The sequence below is a fragment of the Eschscholzia californica genome, unplaced genomic scaffold, assembly GCF_041429995.1.
Source record: "Eschscholzia californica isolate CP2 unplaced genomic scaffold, dmEscCali1.0.p SCAF_1, whole genome shotgun sequence".
In the NCBI taxonomy this organism is placed as follows: domain Eukaryota; kingdom Viridiplantae; phylum Streptophyta; class Magnoliopsida; order Ranunculales; family Papaveraceae; genus Eschscholzia; species Eschscholzia californica.
In genome coordinates this window covers 7903541-7921528 of record NW_028238198.1, presented here as the reverse complement: position 1 = coordinate 7921528, position 17988 = coordinate 7903541, and the positions used below count along the sequence as shown (strand labels likewise).

The 17988-nt window shown below is 34.2% G+C and overlaps 2 long non-coding RNA genes across 2 annotated transcripts; both read left to right on the top strand.

The window, feature by feature from the left end:
* Positions 1–3631: 3631 nt before the first annotated feature.
* LOC147563777 (uncharacterized) lies at positions 3632–12635 on the top strand. The gene is made up of 3 exons (XR_015225240.1): positions 3632–3719; positions 4932–5007; positions 12559–12635. It is a non-coding gene; the product is annotated as an uncharacterized LOC147563777 (long non-coding RNA).
* Positions 12636–14596: 1961 nt separating this feature from the next.
* Positions 14597–17397, top strand: LOC147563776 (uncharacterized). Its single transcript, XR_015225235.1, has 4 exons — positions 14597–14899; positions 15236–15304; positions 16638–16705; positions 17014–17397. It is a non-coding gene; the product is annotated as an uncharacterized LOC147563776 (long non-coding RNA).
* The last annotated feature ends 591 nt before the right edge of the window (positions 17398–17988 follow it).

The window sequence follows — 17988 nt, the reverse complement described above, 5'->3', positions numbered from 1 at the left end:
TTAGTTGTACTTTATTTTATATTTATAAATTTTAGGATTTTTGAGTGAGAGGCCCAAAAAATGGAGGGTAAATAAGTATTACCCCCAGCCTAAAACAAAAATGAGAACCCAGTCCAAATTGTCAGGACAACTCACACTTTTCTGGTTTTTATTTTATTTATCCCTCTTTTACCCCTTTACGGGAAATTTCTGTGTTTTCTGACAATCTGACGGATGACAGCGAAGCAATTAATTCTCCGTACATGACGTAATGTCAGAGAAACATTCAGATTTTTTGAAAATTCAAAAATGGCGCCATTTTTTGACGAAATTTCAGGCAATTTTTTTGGATCCTGCCCACTGTATTTTCTGTTCTTTCTCTCATTATTTTTGAAAACATTCACATTTTATCTTCTTCATCTCTTTCAATCTCCAAGAACATAAATTTTCTGTTCTTTCTCTCTCTAAAAGTTTTATGTTCTTATTTTTGGATGTTCATCATTCTTATTTTGCTTCACATTTTATCTTCTTCATCTCTTTCAATCTCTAAAAACATCAAAGTTTCCTGTGTTTCTCTCTCTAAAAGTTTTATGTTCTTATTTTTCTTCTTCATCATTCTTATTTGTTTCACATTTTATCTTCTTCATCTCTAAAAACATCAAAGTACATAACCAAATGGTCAGTGCACAGAACCATTCCCGGTACAGAAGAAAATTCTCAGTTCAAAAGTGTCCAGTATTCAACCAAATGGCTAGTACACGGAACAATTTCCGGTGCACAAGAAAATTCCCAGTACAAAAATGTCTAGTACATAGCCGAATGGCGAGTACACAGAACAATTCCCGGTAGACAAGAAAATTCTCACTACAAAAATGTCTAGTACATAACCAAATGGCCAGCACACAGAACAATTCCCGGTACACAAGAAAATTCCCAGTACAAAAACGTATAGTACATATCCAAAAAATGGCCAGTACACTAAATAATTCCCGGTACACAAGAAAATTTCCTTGTACAAATTCAAGAAAAACTACCAAAAATGAAGAAATTTGTTGAGATTAGAAAGAGATAAGAAATAAATCTGGAAAAAAGAACGAAATTTGTTGAGATTGGAGAGATAAATTTAAAAAGATTGGAGAGATAAATATGTGTGGGAGAAAATAAAAAAGAAATAAGAAATAAATCTGGAAAAAAGAACGAAAATGGCAAGTTGGTAAATTTTTTAATGGCAATTCTGTAAATTCGTGGACAGTACAAGGTTTAATGTCAGGTGCGTCAGACTATTTTTCAAAAAATTTCGCATTTCCCGGGAATTTTTCGGTGGCAATTTTGTTAATTTATGGAAAGTACACTGTATGATGGGAGGCGTGTCAGATTATTTCTCAGAAATTTGAGAGTTTCCCGGAAATTTTTCGATGGTCGTTTCGTAAATTTCGAAAAGAAGAAGGGTGTTTCGGAAATTCCACCCCCACCTCCTGACCATTGGATCTGCCTCTTATTCTCTTCCTGCAGTGGACCTGCTTCTTGTTTTGGGTCAAGGATTGGGCCTTTTGCCCAACCCCTCTAAATTTTATTCATAATCAAAATTTTTGATTGTAAGAGCTAATGTCTCTATTTTTTTTTTTTTTGTTGAAACAGAGCTTATGTCTCTTAGATTTTAGAAAATATTTGCAGATAACTTATGAAACTGTTCAAGTAAAAAATAAATTTTTTATTTGTTGAAACATGTTAGTCTTTCTAAATTACGACTCCTAAGAGACCTAACAAGAACATTCTCGAACAAAAGTGATAATTTTTGGTCAAATTGAAGATTTCAGTCGGGCACGTGGCATTTCATATTAATTTAAGAGAACAACATTAGTCTTAATTGTTTTTATTAGATACTTAATAACAGACAAATTTATCAATTTGTTCCATACTATCATTGTTTATTATTTAGAAGAAAAAAAAGATATGATCATGAAGGACTTACCCTACCAACAAGACAGACGTCACAAAACCACACGATTGACCACATCCAAATAATCCACCGTCAACTAAACATCAACCGTCCACGTTTTCATAAACACACACGTGGCATTATGATGGTATGGTGACGTAATAAACACGTCAGCAAGAGACACAAGAGAAGACGAAGAACCGAATCCATCATTGAGGAGGTGGTCATTTCAGTAAGAAGTGTACTAAAATACTAATATTCTTTGGGTGGGGGCACGTGAAGTTATTTCTATTTATAGGGGTGGTGATTTTTAAGTCACAAGGGCGACACGTAATCTAATTATAGGTTGTAGTCATGTGGATTTTGTATAGATGAAAGGTTGTGTTGATTTCGACATCTTCTATGTGGGCTCCATTCCATAAATCTTATCATTTGGGACTAATAATTTTATTTCTGTAGTCTGAAATGGTTTGATGTGGAAGGTGGAATTTTTGGATTATTATTTTTTTCTTTTTGATGAAATTTGGCTTCCGCTTATTATTGGTCATTCGAATTAGGAATTACATTAGTTTCTTTTTCTGAAATTAAAAGACTAACAATGCAAGGTAGTCTTTCAGATTCACCCCATTGTTTACAAAGCTTCGATTCTATAGCAGTTTTTACTAAGTTGTGTGCAACATCATTTGCTTTTCTGGAAACATACCGAAACTCAATTGAACTTGAGATTATTAGGGCATAAATAACGTAGATGGCCTTTAGGTCATAGTTAATTGGGTTTTAGGTCATAGTTTAGTTGGACTTTAGGCCTGTTCTTGTTTGATATGACAGTTACTGTATTTATCACATCTTCGATGTATCAACGCCATTGTAATGACTATCGTACATCGAAGTCAAATTCCAAAAAAATAAAATAGAAATGATCCGTTTTGGTGGAACAATGATAACTACCACATTTTGAAGTTGTAAAGGAAAACATAGGTATTGTGTTTAGAAGGAATTTGTTAAAACAAATAGAATGAAGTTTTCATGTAAATGTGAGGATAGATTTGAAAATATCAGTCTAAATTTTTGAAAATAAATTCGAGAGATATATAATCTTGATTTTTCAACAAAAACTTACGTATAATATAGGAAATGTCTTCATCTCTTATTATACGGATTAGATTATTGTAATTTCAAAACGTATTTCATGATAGTCAAAGTAAAAAAAATGTATGTCACATGACTTGTGAGTTAAATTTTGACTAATATTTAAAGAAAAAATGAAGATATTGGAACCGAATGTAATCAAATACGGAGATGGCCAAGTATTATAAAATTTATTTGCATTGCTACTTGGGATGTGTGCAAAGAAATAAGACTAAAAGTGTACAATGCACGAGTCAAGGCTTTCGTCTACTTAGTTTGAAAACACAATAACATTGTTGTTGGTAAATCTACTAATATGCCAACATGTGATTGCATATATAAGTACAACTACAATCAAAATACTCTAACCCCACAACATCTATATAATAAAATAGGTGGATGGGTGCTGACTGGGACAAACCCAGAGATATATCCGATCGTCCGTCCCACGTCAGCACTAGCATCCACCATTGGATTTGACCACTTCATTTGAGGAAAGGATTCAGCCACGTAAGTTGGGGAAAGGATTCAGACGCATCTGTTTCCCAGGACCAACGCATCTATTTCCCGCCGGATACATCTATTCAATCTTTTTTCTATTAAAACAGTGGCTGCTCCATTTCGAGAATTTTTCATTCGTTTCACCTTCCATTATCAGTGCAGAGGAAGCGAGGTAAGTTTGCTTCTGTTCGTCTTTTTTCTCATGTTCGTCTATTCATCTAATCTATTTTATTGGAATCAAAATTGAGAGTAGTTTTGTTGAAATCAGAAATGAGTTCTTTTGGTCTGTTTTGATTTGGAATCTTAGAAATAAGTATGTAGTTGCTTCATCTATGTGAGAAATAAGTCTTGTAATCTATTTAATTTGTTCATCTATTGGAATCAAAAGTGAGAGTAGTCTTGTAATCTATTTAGTTGTCTGGGAATTTTTATTTTGTTGTTTGGAGTTGATATGGTACTTTTGTGATAAAAATCTGCATAGACTTCATACGCTCACAACCTGTTTGATAAAATGTCTCAAACAAAATGTCTCAAACTTTGTTATATCCAATTTATGTTTATGTTTACTGCTGTTTCACATGATAAAAAGTTGTTTGTATGTTGTAACTTGGTACCTCTCAAACTAGGAACCTCTCAAACTTTGTTAAATACAATTTATGTGTTCTATTGTTTTAAATGATAGAAAGTTGTTTGTATGTTGTTGTAACTTGGTAGCTCTCAAACTTTGTTACATCCAATTTCTGTTTACTTATGTTTTAAATGATACAAATCTCTTTTGTGTGTTGTTGTAACTTGGAACCATCTATGTGAGTTGATAGAAATTAGTATTTGGTTGTATAGAGATCGTATGCCCACAAAGTGTTGTAACTTGGTACCATCTATGTGAGTTATATTACTGTTGTTCTTTTAAATTCTGGAGTTCAAATGCTCCATTGCCGACGCTTAGATTGGAGATGAAATGAATTGACCCTCACCATTAATTGTCTTCCTTTTTTACGTCTATGTGCCTATAAGGTACACCTTAAGAGGATCAATATAATCCTCAAACCATAGAGTAGCCATTGCCCATAAAAGATCATCACCATTAATTGCCTTCCTTTTTCTCTCTGGCACTTATCACTGGCCATACACGAAATAAAACTCACCAAGCAGAAAAAATAAAACAGAAGCCCTGCTTAACACAAACCCACCTCATGGTTTCAAGTTTTCTAGAACTTTTGTGTACGTGTGCCAAGTATGTCCTTCATGAAACCCAGTTAGCACTTCGAGTCATGACAATATTTTCTTCATTCATCTTCGTCTCGCATTTGGCCGATATTATTTATTATGAACCAATTTGTTATCTTTTTAAGAAATATACTAATATCATGTTGTTGTTTTTCAGTTTTGACTCTTCAAACTACGCTTGAACTCAGTTTCGGCTCTTCAAACTACGCTTAGCCTCTTTTGCAAATCACTTCGTCAGTAATTTCAGTTTCTTACTTCCATACTTATTGCTGTAAATCTCAAATGATCGCGTATGGTTACGTTATGCCTAGATTTCCCAGATTTTTCCGATGAACTACAGAAATAAACATGTTTAGAACATACTAGAACCTCAATATTGTTGTTTTGTGCCTGTGAACTTCGATATTTGGATGTCGAAACGTATAAAAAAATTTAGCAGTTAACTGAAAAAATGCTACGATATGTAGGTCTTTGAGTTCGTTCCCCTTAAGCCATAATTTTAAAAGCCTTCAACTTATCTCTGCCTGCACTTTGAAGTTCGAAATTACCAATTGTTGGTATATTCTTATATATTCAACTTTTCCGTCCAAATGATAAGTGATGTCTTATCGTCCTCAAGTGTGATTCCATTTTTCTGCTGTGATATTTTCATGATTATAACGATGCTATAGTAGAATGCGTCTTATTTATATACAACACAAAATCCTCTTCTTCTTCTAAAGTGTCGCACTTATCTCTGTCTACACTTTGTTGTTAAATTTTATCGGTTGTTGGTTCATGCCTTTGCTGATTGCCTCTTTCTAATTGTTGTTTTAGTCCTATAACTATGCCTGGGATTATGGTCTGGCATAGAGTCGTATTGCTTATTTGTCTGAATTGGCATACGTACGTGTTCTTGTATGTAACTGTACTTTTCGAAACTAACTATCTGAACCTTTACTGTGTTCGCACAGAGTCAAATTGTTATCTTATCTGAAATGGCATTATTCGGTGTTTTTAGCAGTTAACAGAAAAAATGCTACGATATGTAGGTCTTCGAGTTCGTTCCCCTTAAGCCATAATTTTAAAAGCCTTCAACTTATCTCTGCCTGCACTTTGAAGTTCAAAATTACCAATTGTTGGTCTATGCTTATGTATTCAACTTTTCCGTCCAAATGATAAGTGATGTCTTATCGTCCTCAAGTGTGATTCCATTTTTCTGCTGTGATATTTTCATGATTATAACGATGCTATAGTAGAATGCGTCTTATTTATATACAACACAAAATCCTCTTCTTCTTCTAAAGTGTCGCATTTATCTCTGTCTACACTTTGTTGTTAAAAATTATCGGTTGTTGGTTCATGCTTTTGCTGATTGCCTCTTTCTAATTGTTGTTTTAGTCCTATAACTATGCCTGGGATTATGGTCCGGCATAGAGTCGTATTGCTTATTGGTCGGAATTGGCATACTTACGTGTTCTTGTATGTAACTGTACTGTTTCGAAACTAACTATCTGAACCTTTACTGTGTTCGCACAGAGTCAAATTGTTATCTTATCTGAAATGGAATTATTCGGTGTTTTTTATCTAACTATAACGTTTCAGACCCAGGATTCTAAATGTTTATTGTGTTTGAAATGACACTTTAGGTTTAAAACACATGCTGGCGACAACAAAGTAGTAGTATATATATACTAGGGTATAGCCCGTGCCTCCGTCACGGCATAATTTCGTGTGAAAATAAGTAGGAAGTGGGGAGGAAAAGAATTTAGTGGGTGGTTTGTAACTAATTTTCTGAAAAAGTGGGAGGGAGAGAATAGTGGGTGAGTGGTTATTTTTTAGCAGTGAGAAACCGTGATTTTTTGTGGTTGGTTATCAAAAAAGTGGGAGAGAATTAAGGAGGCTCTGATTTAGTGGGTTTGAAATTCAATTTTAGTCGTTAGATTAGATAATTCTTGATGAATATCGGACGGACGTGAATATCCATGACATAAATCTACGGCTCACCTCAAAAAACACCATTGTGTTATATATAATAGATATATATATATATCTATTATATATAGCACAATGGTGTTTTTTGAGGTGAGCCGTTGATTTATCTCTTGGATATTCGTAGCCTTCGGATTGTCTTGCTAGATCTTTTTTGTGGGTAGTTATAAAAAAAATGGGAGAGAATTAAGGAACTTCTGTTTTAGTGGGTTTGAAATTCAATTTTGGTTGTGGAATGTCGTGGTTTTTTGTGGGTAGTTATCGAAAAGGTGGGAGAGAATTAAGGAATTTCTGTTTTAGTGGGTTTGAAATTCAATTTTAGTGGTTAGATTAGACAATTCTTGATCAATATCGGACGGACGTGAATATCCAAAACATAAATCTACGGTCCACCTCAAAAAACACCATTGTGTTTTATATAATAGATATAATAAAATAGGTGGATGGGTGCTGACTGGGACAAACCTAGAGATAAATCCGGTCGTCCGTCCCACGTCAGCACTAGCATCCACCATTGGATTTGACCACTTCATTTGAGGAAATGATTCAGCCACTTAAGTTGGGGAAAGGATTCAGCCACATCTGTTTCCCAGGACCAACGCATCTGTTTCCCGCCGGATACATCTATTCAATCTTTTTTCTATTAAAACAGTGGCTGCTCCAGTTCGAGAATTTGTCATTCGTTTCACCTTCCATTGTCAGTGCAGAGGAAGCGAGGTAAGTTTGCTTCTGTTCGTCTTTTTTCTCATGTTCGTCTATTCATCTAATCTATTTTATTGGAATCAAAATTGAGAGTAGTTTTGTTGAAATCAGAAATGAGTTCTTTTGGTCTGTTTTGATTTGGAATCTTAGAAATAAGTATGCAGTTGCTTCATCTATGTGAGAAATAAGTCTTGTAATCTATTTAATTTGTTCATCTATTGGAATCAAAAGTGAGAGTAGTCTTGTAATCTATTTAGTTGTCTGGGAATTTTTATTTTGTTGTCTGGAGTTGATATGGTACTTTTGTGATAAAAATCTGCATAGACTTCATACGCTCACAACCTGTTTGATAAAATGTCTCAAACAAAATGTCTCAAATTGAATGCCTCAAACTTTGTTATATCCAATTTATGTTTATGTTTACTGTTGTTTCACATGATAAAAAGTTGTTTGTATGTTGTAACTTGGTACCTCTCAAACTAGGAACCTCTCAAACTTAATAATATAAATGGAAATTAGAATAAATTCATTAGAAATCATGAACTTTTCCATGGGGTTGTCTTTTTCAAATATTAATATTTGTAGTAGTCTATTGATCACTGTATACTTTATGTTTCATCATTGGCTTGTGACATGAATGATAGTTTGTTTTGGCACCACTACTCATTTTTCAACTTGGTAAGAATCATTTTTCACAACTTTTCACATTGACATCCCTTCATTGTAATTTCAAATATATAGAAATGTGTATTGTGCATTGGGGGGGTTTGTTTCAATTCATGAGTTGTTGTGAGATATTGGGTTTTGCTTGAACGATTATTTGACTTTGTAGGTAATAGTAGTGATGTGTTCTAAAGATTTTGGTAGTTTTCGATTTTTGGTGGTCTTCACAACCTGTCACCTGTCCATCATCATGCGATGCACATGTACTAAATATGCACGCCATAACCACACCACCAATCCCTGTTTATAGAAGTCATGCTTGCCCCCGTTGCCATATTATACATTGTCCCAAAATCGAAAGTGTGGAACTCAATATAGTGCGACTTCCAGTTGTTCGATAAAATGTTCTAATGTGGGGTCTTCTAGGATATCAAGCTATTTTACCTTTTGTTTGAATTTCTTGATATTGAGTGCCTGGGACTTGTGAAGCTTGATGTACCTGTAAGGCTTCTTCTGGATTTGCATGTTCAGTGGATGAGGTTGACATGGTAAATGGGCTGTTGGGGTAGTCGAAAGTGGAGGTATTATTAACTTTAAGGGAACATACCAAATTGCATTAGTGGCTCACATCATGAACAACCCAGTTTATGTTGCTGCTGAAACCTATAAGGATCGTAAAGGAAATTTTAATTATCTATTATGATTTAATCATAATTGGGATGTCTATCAACTTTCTTTAAAATGACGTCAGTATTTTTGTGATTAAGCCTTGTGATGGGGAAGTTAGAGTACTAAACTTCACCATCCGTAGCCAATATCACAGAATGTTGTGTTTTTTGTTCATTTTGTTTATCGATTGACATGTTGGGAAAAACATATTTTTGTGGAGTACTGGATGGATAAAGTTGCAGGTTCTCAAATTGGTTGTAAGATAGGTTGAGTGCAATCTAGAGTATGCAATCAAACTTGAGGTTCCTATTAGTATACATGTGTAGCTTGACTTCGAGGAGTCGTAAAGATAAATGGTTTATTTATTTCAAACATAGACACCATTCTTCTTCTTCCCTTCTCAAAGGAATTCGTGGTAATTGTTCTTTTGCATTTCAGGTTGGCTGCAACTATCAACAATCTCTATTTGTTGTTCTGGCTTCTCAAAGGTAAACTATTTTTACTCATCCTTTGATATAAGTTTTTTGGTTAAATTGTTTTCTCCTTCTGTCTTTGATATAATATTTTCTTAGATTATTGTTTGAACAAATTTGAAAGTGAAGATCAAATTGTGTTACATAGTGAATTTCTTCATGATTTTTGTTATTGGTGGTTGAAAAGTGTTTGAATTAATGTCAAGGTAAAAATGAAAAATAGGAGTCCACTAATGAGTTAGATTCATCAAGTCAGTGATGTCTTCTTTCAGTATCAAAGAATCACCAATACAAGACTTTCATAGCCATACAAGTGATGCCTTAGATCTGAATTAGTGTGACTCTAATGTGAGTAATACTTCCACATAAAACTAGCAAACCATTGAACATGAATTTGAGAGCTTTCTTTTCGGCTAATGGTTATAGTTATTAAAGGTTCAGATGGAATTACAATATTTTTTGTATAGGTGGCTTGGGAGATGACTATATTAGTTTAAAATTTGAGCGTATATGCTATAATATGTATGGTGTTTTATAGAAATGTCCATGCCTTATGGCACAGTTTGTCTATAGAAGAAGAAGACAAACCAAAATAACAACAATATAATCAGGTACTTTTTACAAAGGTCACAACAATGATTTTTTTTCCTAAAATCTGTTGTTTCTCTCTATCTGGTTGAGTCTTTTTATACTTACTCTCTTTTGGAGTAGATTGTACTGTGAGATTCAAATTAAGATATGAATAATGCACAAGAATATATAGATAGATGAATGAGAGATGGTAGCACTGTCTCTCTTCCATTGGCATAAATATTCACATCATAAAACCATACGTTTCCCATCAACTTGGGAACAATATGTCACAAGCAATTTAGAGAACACAGTGAATTGTAAGTACTCTTAGAACTTTGATTTGCAGAAGAGTGAATTTCAAATAATTGCATGTTTATCATTTGAAAACAGTATGAGATCTACCATCTCATTCATTTCGAGAAGGAGAAGAAGAAGATACATCAAAAACGTTTCTCATTTTAAAATGATCTGAGTCTTGCTATTTCTCAAAAAGATTTGCTGACAAGACATATCAAAGCTTGTCATGACAAACTATTTAGGGACAAGGCAAACGACATGTATGCTTCATATTATGTTTGACTGTTTGTTATGTTTTCACTTTTCTTAAGATTCTATTTTTTAATTTTTTATTACAAATAGGTTAATATTTCACTAATACGACTTAGATCTTAGTCTATCTCTAACACAATCTTTGGCGGAGAATATAATTTTTTTTTTTTCTAGATCAATATCTTCCTCGTGTGGAGACCATTTCCACTAGAACGATAGATGTGACTCATGGTCTCAATTGGTCGTGGTGTGGTACTGATGTGGCTTAGACCAGTTTATTGAACTAGAGTTATTTGTTGCCATGTGTTTCTGGTATTTTCCTTAAACAACTTATATTTTTCCTTTTTCTCATTTTCCACAGGTACATGAGCAAACATTGTAGCTAGCTCCAAGTCCAATCCAAAGAATTTTGCGAAATTTGTCGTTCAATTTCTATTTGTATTCTTCCCATTAATTAATGAGGAGTTTTTATTGGATTTATTTTCAATAAAAGCATTCAACTGTCCTTTTATTCTTCATATAATGTGATTAATGATTTCATTAACAGGAAATATAAAATTTTAGTAATGAACAAATGCAACATACGTATAACAATTGGATGCACTAAACCTTTGCAATGCAAATTAGATAATGTATCAAACAAGTTCATCCGTGCCGGAGGCACGGGTTATACCTAGTCTATATAATAAAATAGGTGGATGGGTGCTGACTGGGACAAACCCAGAGATAAATCCGGTCGTCCGTCCCACGTCAGCACTAGCATCCACCATTGGATTTGACCACTTCATTTGAGGAATGGATTCAGCCACTTAAGTTGGGGAAAGGATTCAGACATATCTGTTTCCCAGGACCAACGCATCTGTTTCCCGCCGGATACATCTATTCAATCTTTTTTCTATTAAAACAGTGGCTGCTCCAGTTCGAGAATTTGTCATTCGTTTCACCTTCCATTGTCAGTGTAGAGGAAGCGAGGTAAGTTTGCTTCTGTTCGTCTTTTTTCTCATGTTCGTCTATTCATCTAATCTATTTTATTAGAATCAAAATTGAGAGTAGTTTTGTTGAAATCAGAAATGAGTTCTTTTGGTCTGTTTTGATTTGGAATCTTAGAAATAAGTATGTAGTTGCTTCATCTATGTGAGAAATAAGTCTTGTAATCTATTTAATTTGTTCATCTATTGGAATCAAAATTGAGAGTAGTCTTGTAATCTATTTAGTTGTCTGGGAATTTTTATTTTGTTGTTTGGAGTTGATATGGTACTTTTGTGATAAAAATCTGCATAGACTTCATACGCTCACAACCTGTTTGATAAAATGTCTCAAACAAAATGTCTCAAACTTTGTTATATCCAATTTATGTTTATGTTTACTGCTGTTTCACATGATAAAAAGTTGTTTGTATGTTGTAACTTGGTACCTCTCAAACTAGGAACCTCTCAAACTTTGTTAAATACAATTTATGTGTTCTATTGTTTTAAATGATAGAAAGTTGTTTGTATGTTGTTGTAACTTGGTAGCTCTCAAACTTTGTTACATCCAATTTCTGTTTACTTATGTTTTAAATGATACAAATCTCTTTTGTGTGTTGTTGTAACTTGGAACCATCTATGTGAGTTGATAGAAATTAGTATTTGGTTGTATAGAGATCGTATGCCCACAAAGTGTTGTAACTTGGTACCATCTATGTGAGTTATATTACTGTTGTTCTTTTAAATTCTGGAGTTCAAATGCTCCATTGCCGACGCTTAGATTGGAGATGAAATGAATTGACCCTCACCATTAATTGTCTTCCTTTTTTACGTCTATGTGCCTATAAGGTACACCTTAAGAGGATCAATATAATCCTCAAACCATAGAGTAGCCATTGCCCATAAAAGATCATCACCATTAATTGCCTTCCTTTTTCTCTCTGGCACTTATCACTGGCCATACACGAAATAAAACTCACCAAGCAGAAAAAATAAAACAGAAGCCCTGCTTAACACAAACCCACCTCATGGTTTCAAGTTTTCTAGAACTTTTGTGTACGTGTGCCAAGTATGTCCTTCATGAAACCCAGTTAGCACTTCGAGTCATGACAATATTTTCTTCATTCATCTTCGTCTCGCATTTGGCCGATATTATTTATTATGAACCAATTTGTTATCTTTTTAAGAAATATACTAATATCATGTTGTTGTTTTTCAGTTTTGACTCTTCAAACTACGCTTGAACTCAGTTTCGGCTCTTCAAACTACGCTTAGCCTCTTTTGCAAATCACTTCGTCAGTAATTTCAGTTTCTTACTTCCATACTTATTGCTGTAAATCTCAAATGATCGCGTATGGTTACGTTATGCCTAGATTTCCCAGATTTTTCCGATGAACTACAGAAATAAACATGTTTAGAACATACTAGAACCTCAATATTGTTGTTTTGTGCCTGTGAACTTCGATATTTGGATGTCGAAACGTATAAAAAAATTTAGCAGTTAACTGAAAAAATGCTACGATATGTAGGTCTTTGAGTTCGTTCCCCTTAAGCCATAATTTTAAAAGCCTTCAACTTATCTCTGCCTGCACTTTGAAGTTCGAAATTACCAATTGTTGGTATATTCTTATATATTCAACTTTTCCGTCCAAATGATAAGTGATGTCTTATCGTCCTCAAGTGTGATTCCATTTTTCTGCTGTGATATTTTCATGATTATAACGATGCTATAGTAGAATGCGTCTTATTTATATACAACACAAAATCCTCTTCTTCTTCTAAAGTGTCGCACTTATCTCTGTCTACACTTTGTTGTTAAATTTTATCGGTTGTTGGTTCATGCCTTTGCTGATTGCCTCTTTCTAATTGTTGTTTTAGTCCTATAACTATGCCTGGGATTATGGTCTGGCATAGAGTCGTATTGCTTATTTGTCTGAATTGGCATACGTACGTGTTCTTGTATGTAACTGTACTTTTCGAAACTAACTATCTGAACCTTTACTGTGTTCGCACAGAGTCAAATTGTTATCTTATCTGAAATGGCATTATTCGGTGTTTTTAGCAGTTAACAGAAAAAATGCTACGATATGTAGGTCTTCGAGTTCGTTCCCCTTAAGCCATAATTTTAAAAGCCTTCAACTTATCTCTGCCTGCACTTTGAAGTTCAAAATTACCAATTGTTGGTCTATGCTTATGTATTCAACTTTTCCGTCCAAATGATAAGTGATGTCTTATCGTCCTCAAGTGTGATTCCATTTTTCTGCTGTGATATTTTCATGATTATAACGATGCTATAGTAGAATGCGTCTTATTTATATACAACACAAAATCCTCTTCTTCTTCTAAAGTGTCGCACTTATCTCTGTCTACACTTTGTTGTTAAAAATTATCGGTTGTTGGTTCATGCTTTTGCTGATTGCCTCTTTCTAATTGTTGTTTTAGTCCTATAACTATGCCTGGGATTATGGTCCGGCATAGAGTCGTATTGCTTATTGGTCGGAATTGGCATACTTACGTGTTCTTGTATGTAACTGTACTGTTTCGAAACTAACTATCTGAACCTTTACTGTGTTCGCACAGAGTCAAATTGTTATCTTATCTGAAATGGAATTATTCGGTGTTTTTTATCTAACTATAACGTTTCAGACCCAGGATTCTAAATGTTTATTGTGTTTGAAATGACACTTTAGGTTTAAAACACATGCTGGCGACAACAAAGTAGTAGTACATATATATATATATATATATATATAATAAAATAGGTGGATGGGTGCTGACTGGGACAAACCTAGAGATAAATCCGGTCGTCCGTCCCACGTCAGCACTAGCATCCACCATTGGATTTGACCACTTCATTTGAGGAAAGGATTCAGCCACTTAAGTTGGGGAAAGGATTCAGCCACATCTGTTTCCCAGGACCAACGCATCTGTTTCCCGTCGGATACATCTATTCAATCTTTTTTCTATTAAAACAGTGGCTGCTCCAGTTCGAGAATTTGTCATTCGTTTCACCTTCCATTGTCAGTGCAGAGGAAGCGAGGTAACTTTGCTTCTGTTCGTCTTTTTTCTCATGTTCGTCTATTCATCTAATCTATTTTATTGGAATCAAAATTGAGAGTAGTTTTGTTGAAATCAGAAATGAGTTCTTTTGGTCTGTTTTGATTTGGAATCTTAGAAATAAGTATGTAGTTGCTTCATCTATGTGAGAAATAAGTCTTGTAATCTATTTAATTTGTTCATCTATTGGAATCAAAATTGAGAGTAGTCTTGTAATCTATTTAGTTGTCTGGGAATTTTTATTTTGTTGTCTGGAGTTGATATGGTACTTTTGTGATAAAAATCTGCATAGACTTCATACGCTCACAACAATGCATCTTTTGAATTGAGTGACTCTTTGCCACTCGGGCGCTTGCAACAATGCATCTTTTGAGCTTCTCCCTGCTCACGGACGGACACATCTCTCAGACATGTCTCTTCTCACATCTCTCCATATAAACCATCTCAGAGAGAATTTTCCTTGAAAACGATTGGACCAGAATTTGATTGTAGACGAAGGCAAGGTCAGTGTTTGTGCTTCGAATTTGATTATTGTGTCACTCTTTGTTATGTTCTTTGAATTTGATTTTTGGCATTCTGAATTTTTTTCCTAACCTGTTTGTACTTCAGCATTCAGTCGATTTGTGTCACTCTTTGTTATGTTCTTTGAATTTGATTTTTGGTATCCTGATTTTTTTTCCTAATCAGTTTGTACTTCAGCATTTTGTTATGTTCTTTGAATTTGATTTTTGGTATCCTGATTTTTTTTCCTAATCAGTTTGTACTTCAGCATTTTGTTATGTTCTTTGAATTTGATTTTTGGTGTCCTGATTTTTTTTCCTAATCGGTTTGTACTTCAGCATTCAGTCGATCACTTCTCCAAATCTGTTTGTACTTCTTCGTTTGGGGAATTTGTCGACGCCAGCAAGGTTAGTTTTTTTTTCTTATCATTTGATATTTGATTTCCTGAATCGTTCTTCTAATCTTGAGTTTCTATTGATTTAATATACCATGCAATGTTTCCGCACACATTCTTCTAATCTTGAGTTCCTATTGATATAATAAACGATGCAATGTTTCTGCACACTACATGTTTGGTGAAATGTCTGTGTGAATTTCTTTCAGATTATAGATTGTATTTTGTTTTTTTTTTTATGAAAAGATTGTATTTTGTTAGTAGATTGATTTTACATTCTTCTAATCTTGAGTTCCTATTGATCTAATAAACGACGCAATGTTTCTGCACACTACATGTTTCAGATTATAGATTGTCTGTGTGAATTTTTTCAGATTATAGATTGTATTTTGTTAGTATATTGATTTTACATTTGAGATTGATTTTGTCTGTGTGAATTTTTTTCAGATTATAGATTGTATTTTGTTAAACTCACACTCGCACATCCTAAACGAACAGACTTTGCCCATACCACTTGTGTATAGTGCAAACATTCTTCCCCTAAACCGGTATTCAAATTGTAATCGTAGTAATTTTTTCGCGACACCCAAAGGTCCACGGCGTCTGCCGCGGAGAGCGGGCCCATAGTGCTCCATGCAATGTTCTCACCATACTCTCCATCAGAGTTGATGCCCTCACAATCCCCTGCTCTCTGATTGGCGTAGTCCTGGGCATAGGCTGCAACAGTGTCGTCCCATTTCAACGGTCCAACACCAACTTCGGCTCGAGCTGCATTTTGGGGATCAAGATAATCTTGTGGAGTAGTTTGTCCTTGAGAGAGATTCATTAACAAGGCTAAAGTTAAGCCTGATAACATAAAACACAAGAAAGACGATGCTTCCATTTTCTTTGATTAAAAATGAAACAAATTAGCGGTTCCGACCAATCACTATAAACAGTAATCTTCATTACTTGCTTCATATTTTGGTGAGTGTTTTAAATTCAAGGTGTTGAATATTCTCTATTATTTTTCTCTATTAGACTGAAATACAATCGTTAACGGTTTAATTCCTCAACAGGTTACGGGGACGGATATCTTCCCTTATTCTTTTTTAGTTTCATGTGTGTTTGTGTGTCTTTAAATAGTTTTTTTTTTGAAAATGTCTTTGATTAGTTTGTTTGATTGATTGGTAGTCTGGTAGATACTTTAGCCATGAAATTTTTGTTAATGGAAATGAATACTATTTCTTCTGTATGCATAAATGTTGATTTTCGTGGAGGATTGAAGACTTGACTGGATCATGGAGTTTCGGCAAACCGTTATTTCTTTACAGAGTTCTATTGATGTTGCTACATGATTTTTATAGGTTGAGAGTTGAGACTACTGTTGTTTCACAGGTTGGCGCTAGGGAGACTTGGAACCCTCTATGAGCAGGTATATTCAATACGTTGAATTTAAATTTCTCTCCCATGTCTCGATATTTCTTGTAGCTTATAATGTTTAATGTATGTCGATTCAATAAATGAACACTCTGGGGGATTTAAGGTGATTTTGGTGAGTGCAGATGCGTGTTGCGTTAGTTGTCTAAGACTTGGATACTAAAAATATGAAAAAAAGAAAGAAGATAGTAAAACCAACCTCCTATTTTCCAAATTTTTAGTATCCAAGTGTTTCAAGTTAGACTATGAAGTTTGAATACCTGCTTCAAATGATAAAAATGTGATCACATGCTTTTTCTGTAGTCAATTGTTGTTACATAGAAGGCGGAGAAGATTTTATAGAACGATGACGATTGGATTTCCAAACAGATTTCCAAGTTCTTCATATGCTGCAGCATTGTTGATCTTCAAAATCTACTACCCTAATTGGTTGGGAAGGCTTTTGTAATTGTTGGCCGAATAGGACTAATGGATCCTTATGATTCCTTTTGTAATTGTTGGCCGAATAGGACTAATGGATCTTTATGATTCCTTTTCTGTTTAGCTGAAAATGTTACTTCTAGATTCTTATTTTGTCCGTAATTTGGAGTTAACGTTCTTTCCTGAGAATAATTTGCTTGGAGTGAACACTGCTATGAACGTGACAAAATATATATGATATATTGAGTATGATTGTGCTGTCCAAAATAGATTTGCTTCTAATAAGCTTTTTTGCTCTTATCGTTACTTACCTAGCTAATTCAAGTTAGGTAAGATTTCAACTTCTTAACCCTAGCTACTTATTTTTTCCGCTACTTATTTTTTCACTCCCAACTTCAAACATCATTGATTCTTCTTTTTCCGCTACTTATTTTTTCTCTCTGAGGATTGTAAATAAAACCTAACCACTATATCAAGTTCTGTGTAAGATGTTGCAATCTAATAGTTAAGGAGTTATGGTAGTTGATTAATAGAGAAAAAAATGGTAGAAGGTAAAGGGTTAGAAATTTGGCTTGATCTTTTCCTTTTTCTGCAGCCTTTTTAAAATTCTATATCTGTTTAACTACAAAAGTTTTGCTCTCTTTATAGTTGTACAAAATGAATATTGCTACATGGGGAATCTATTGTGACAACCGGTATATGCATTAGCTCTTTTACTCAACAGATTATTGCTTATGCTCATGGAAGGTTTTAAGATGATGAGGTACAATGACACGTGATAAGTACCATTTATCGAGTCCGAAAAAATGTCGATTCAAAAAGTTGGGTATTTATTTTTTTTTTGCTTGCAAAATAATG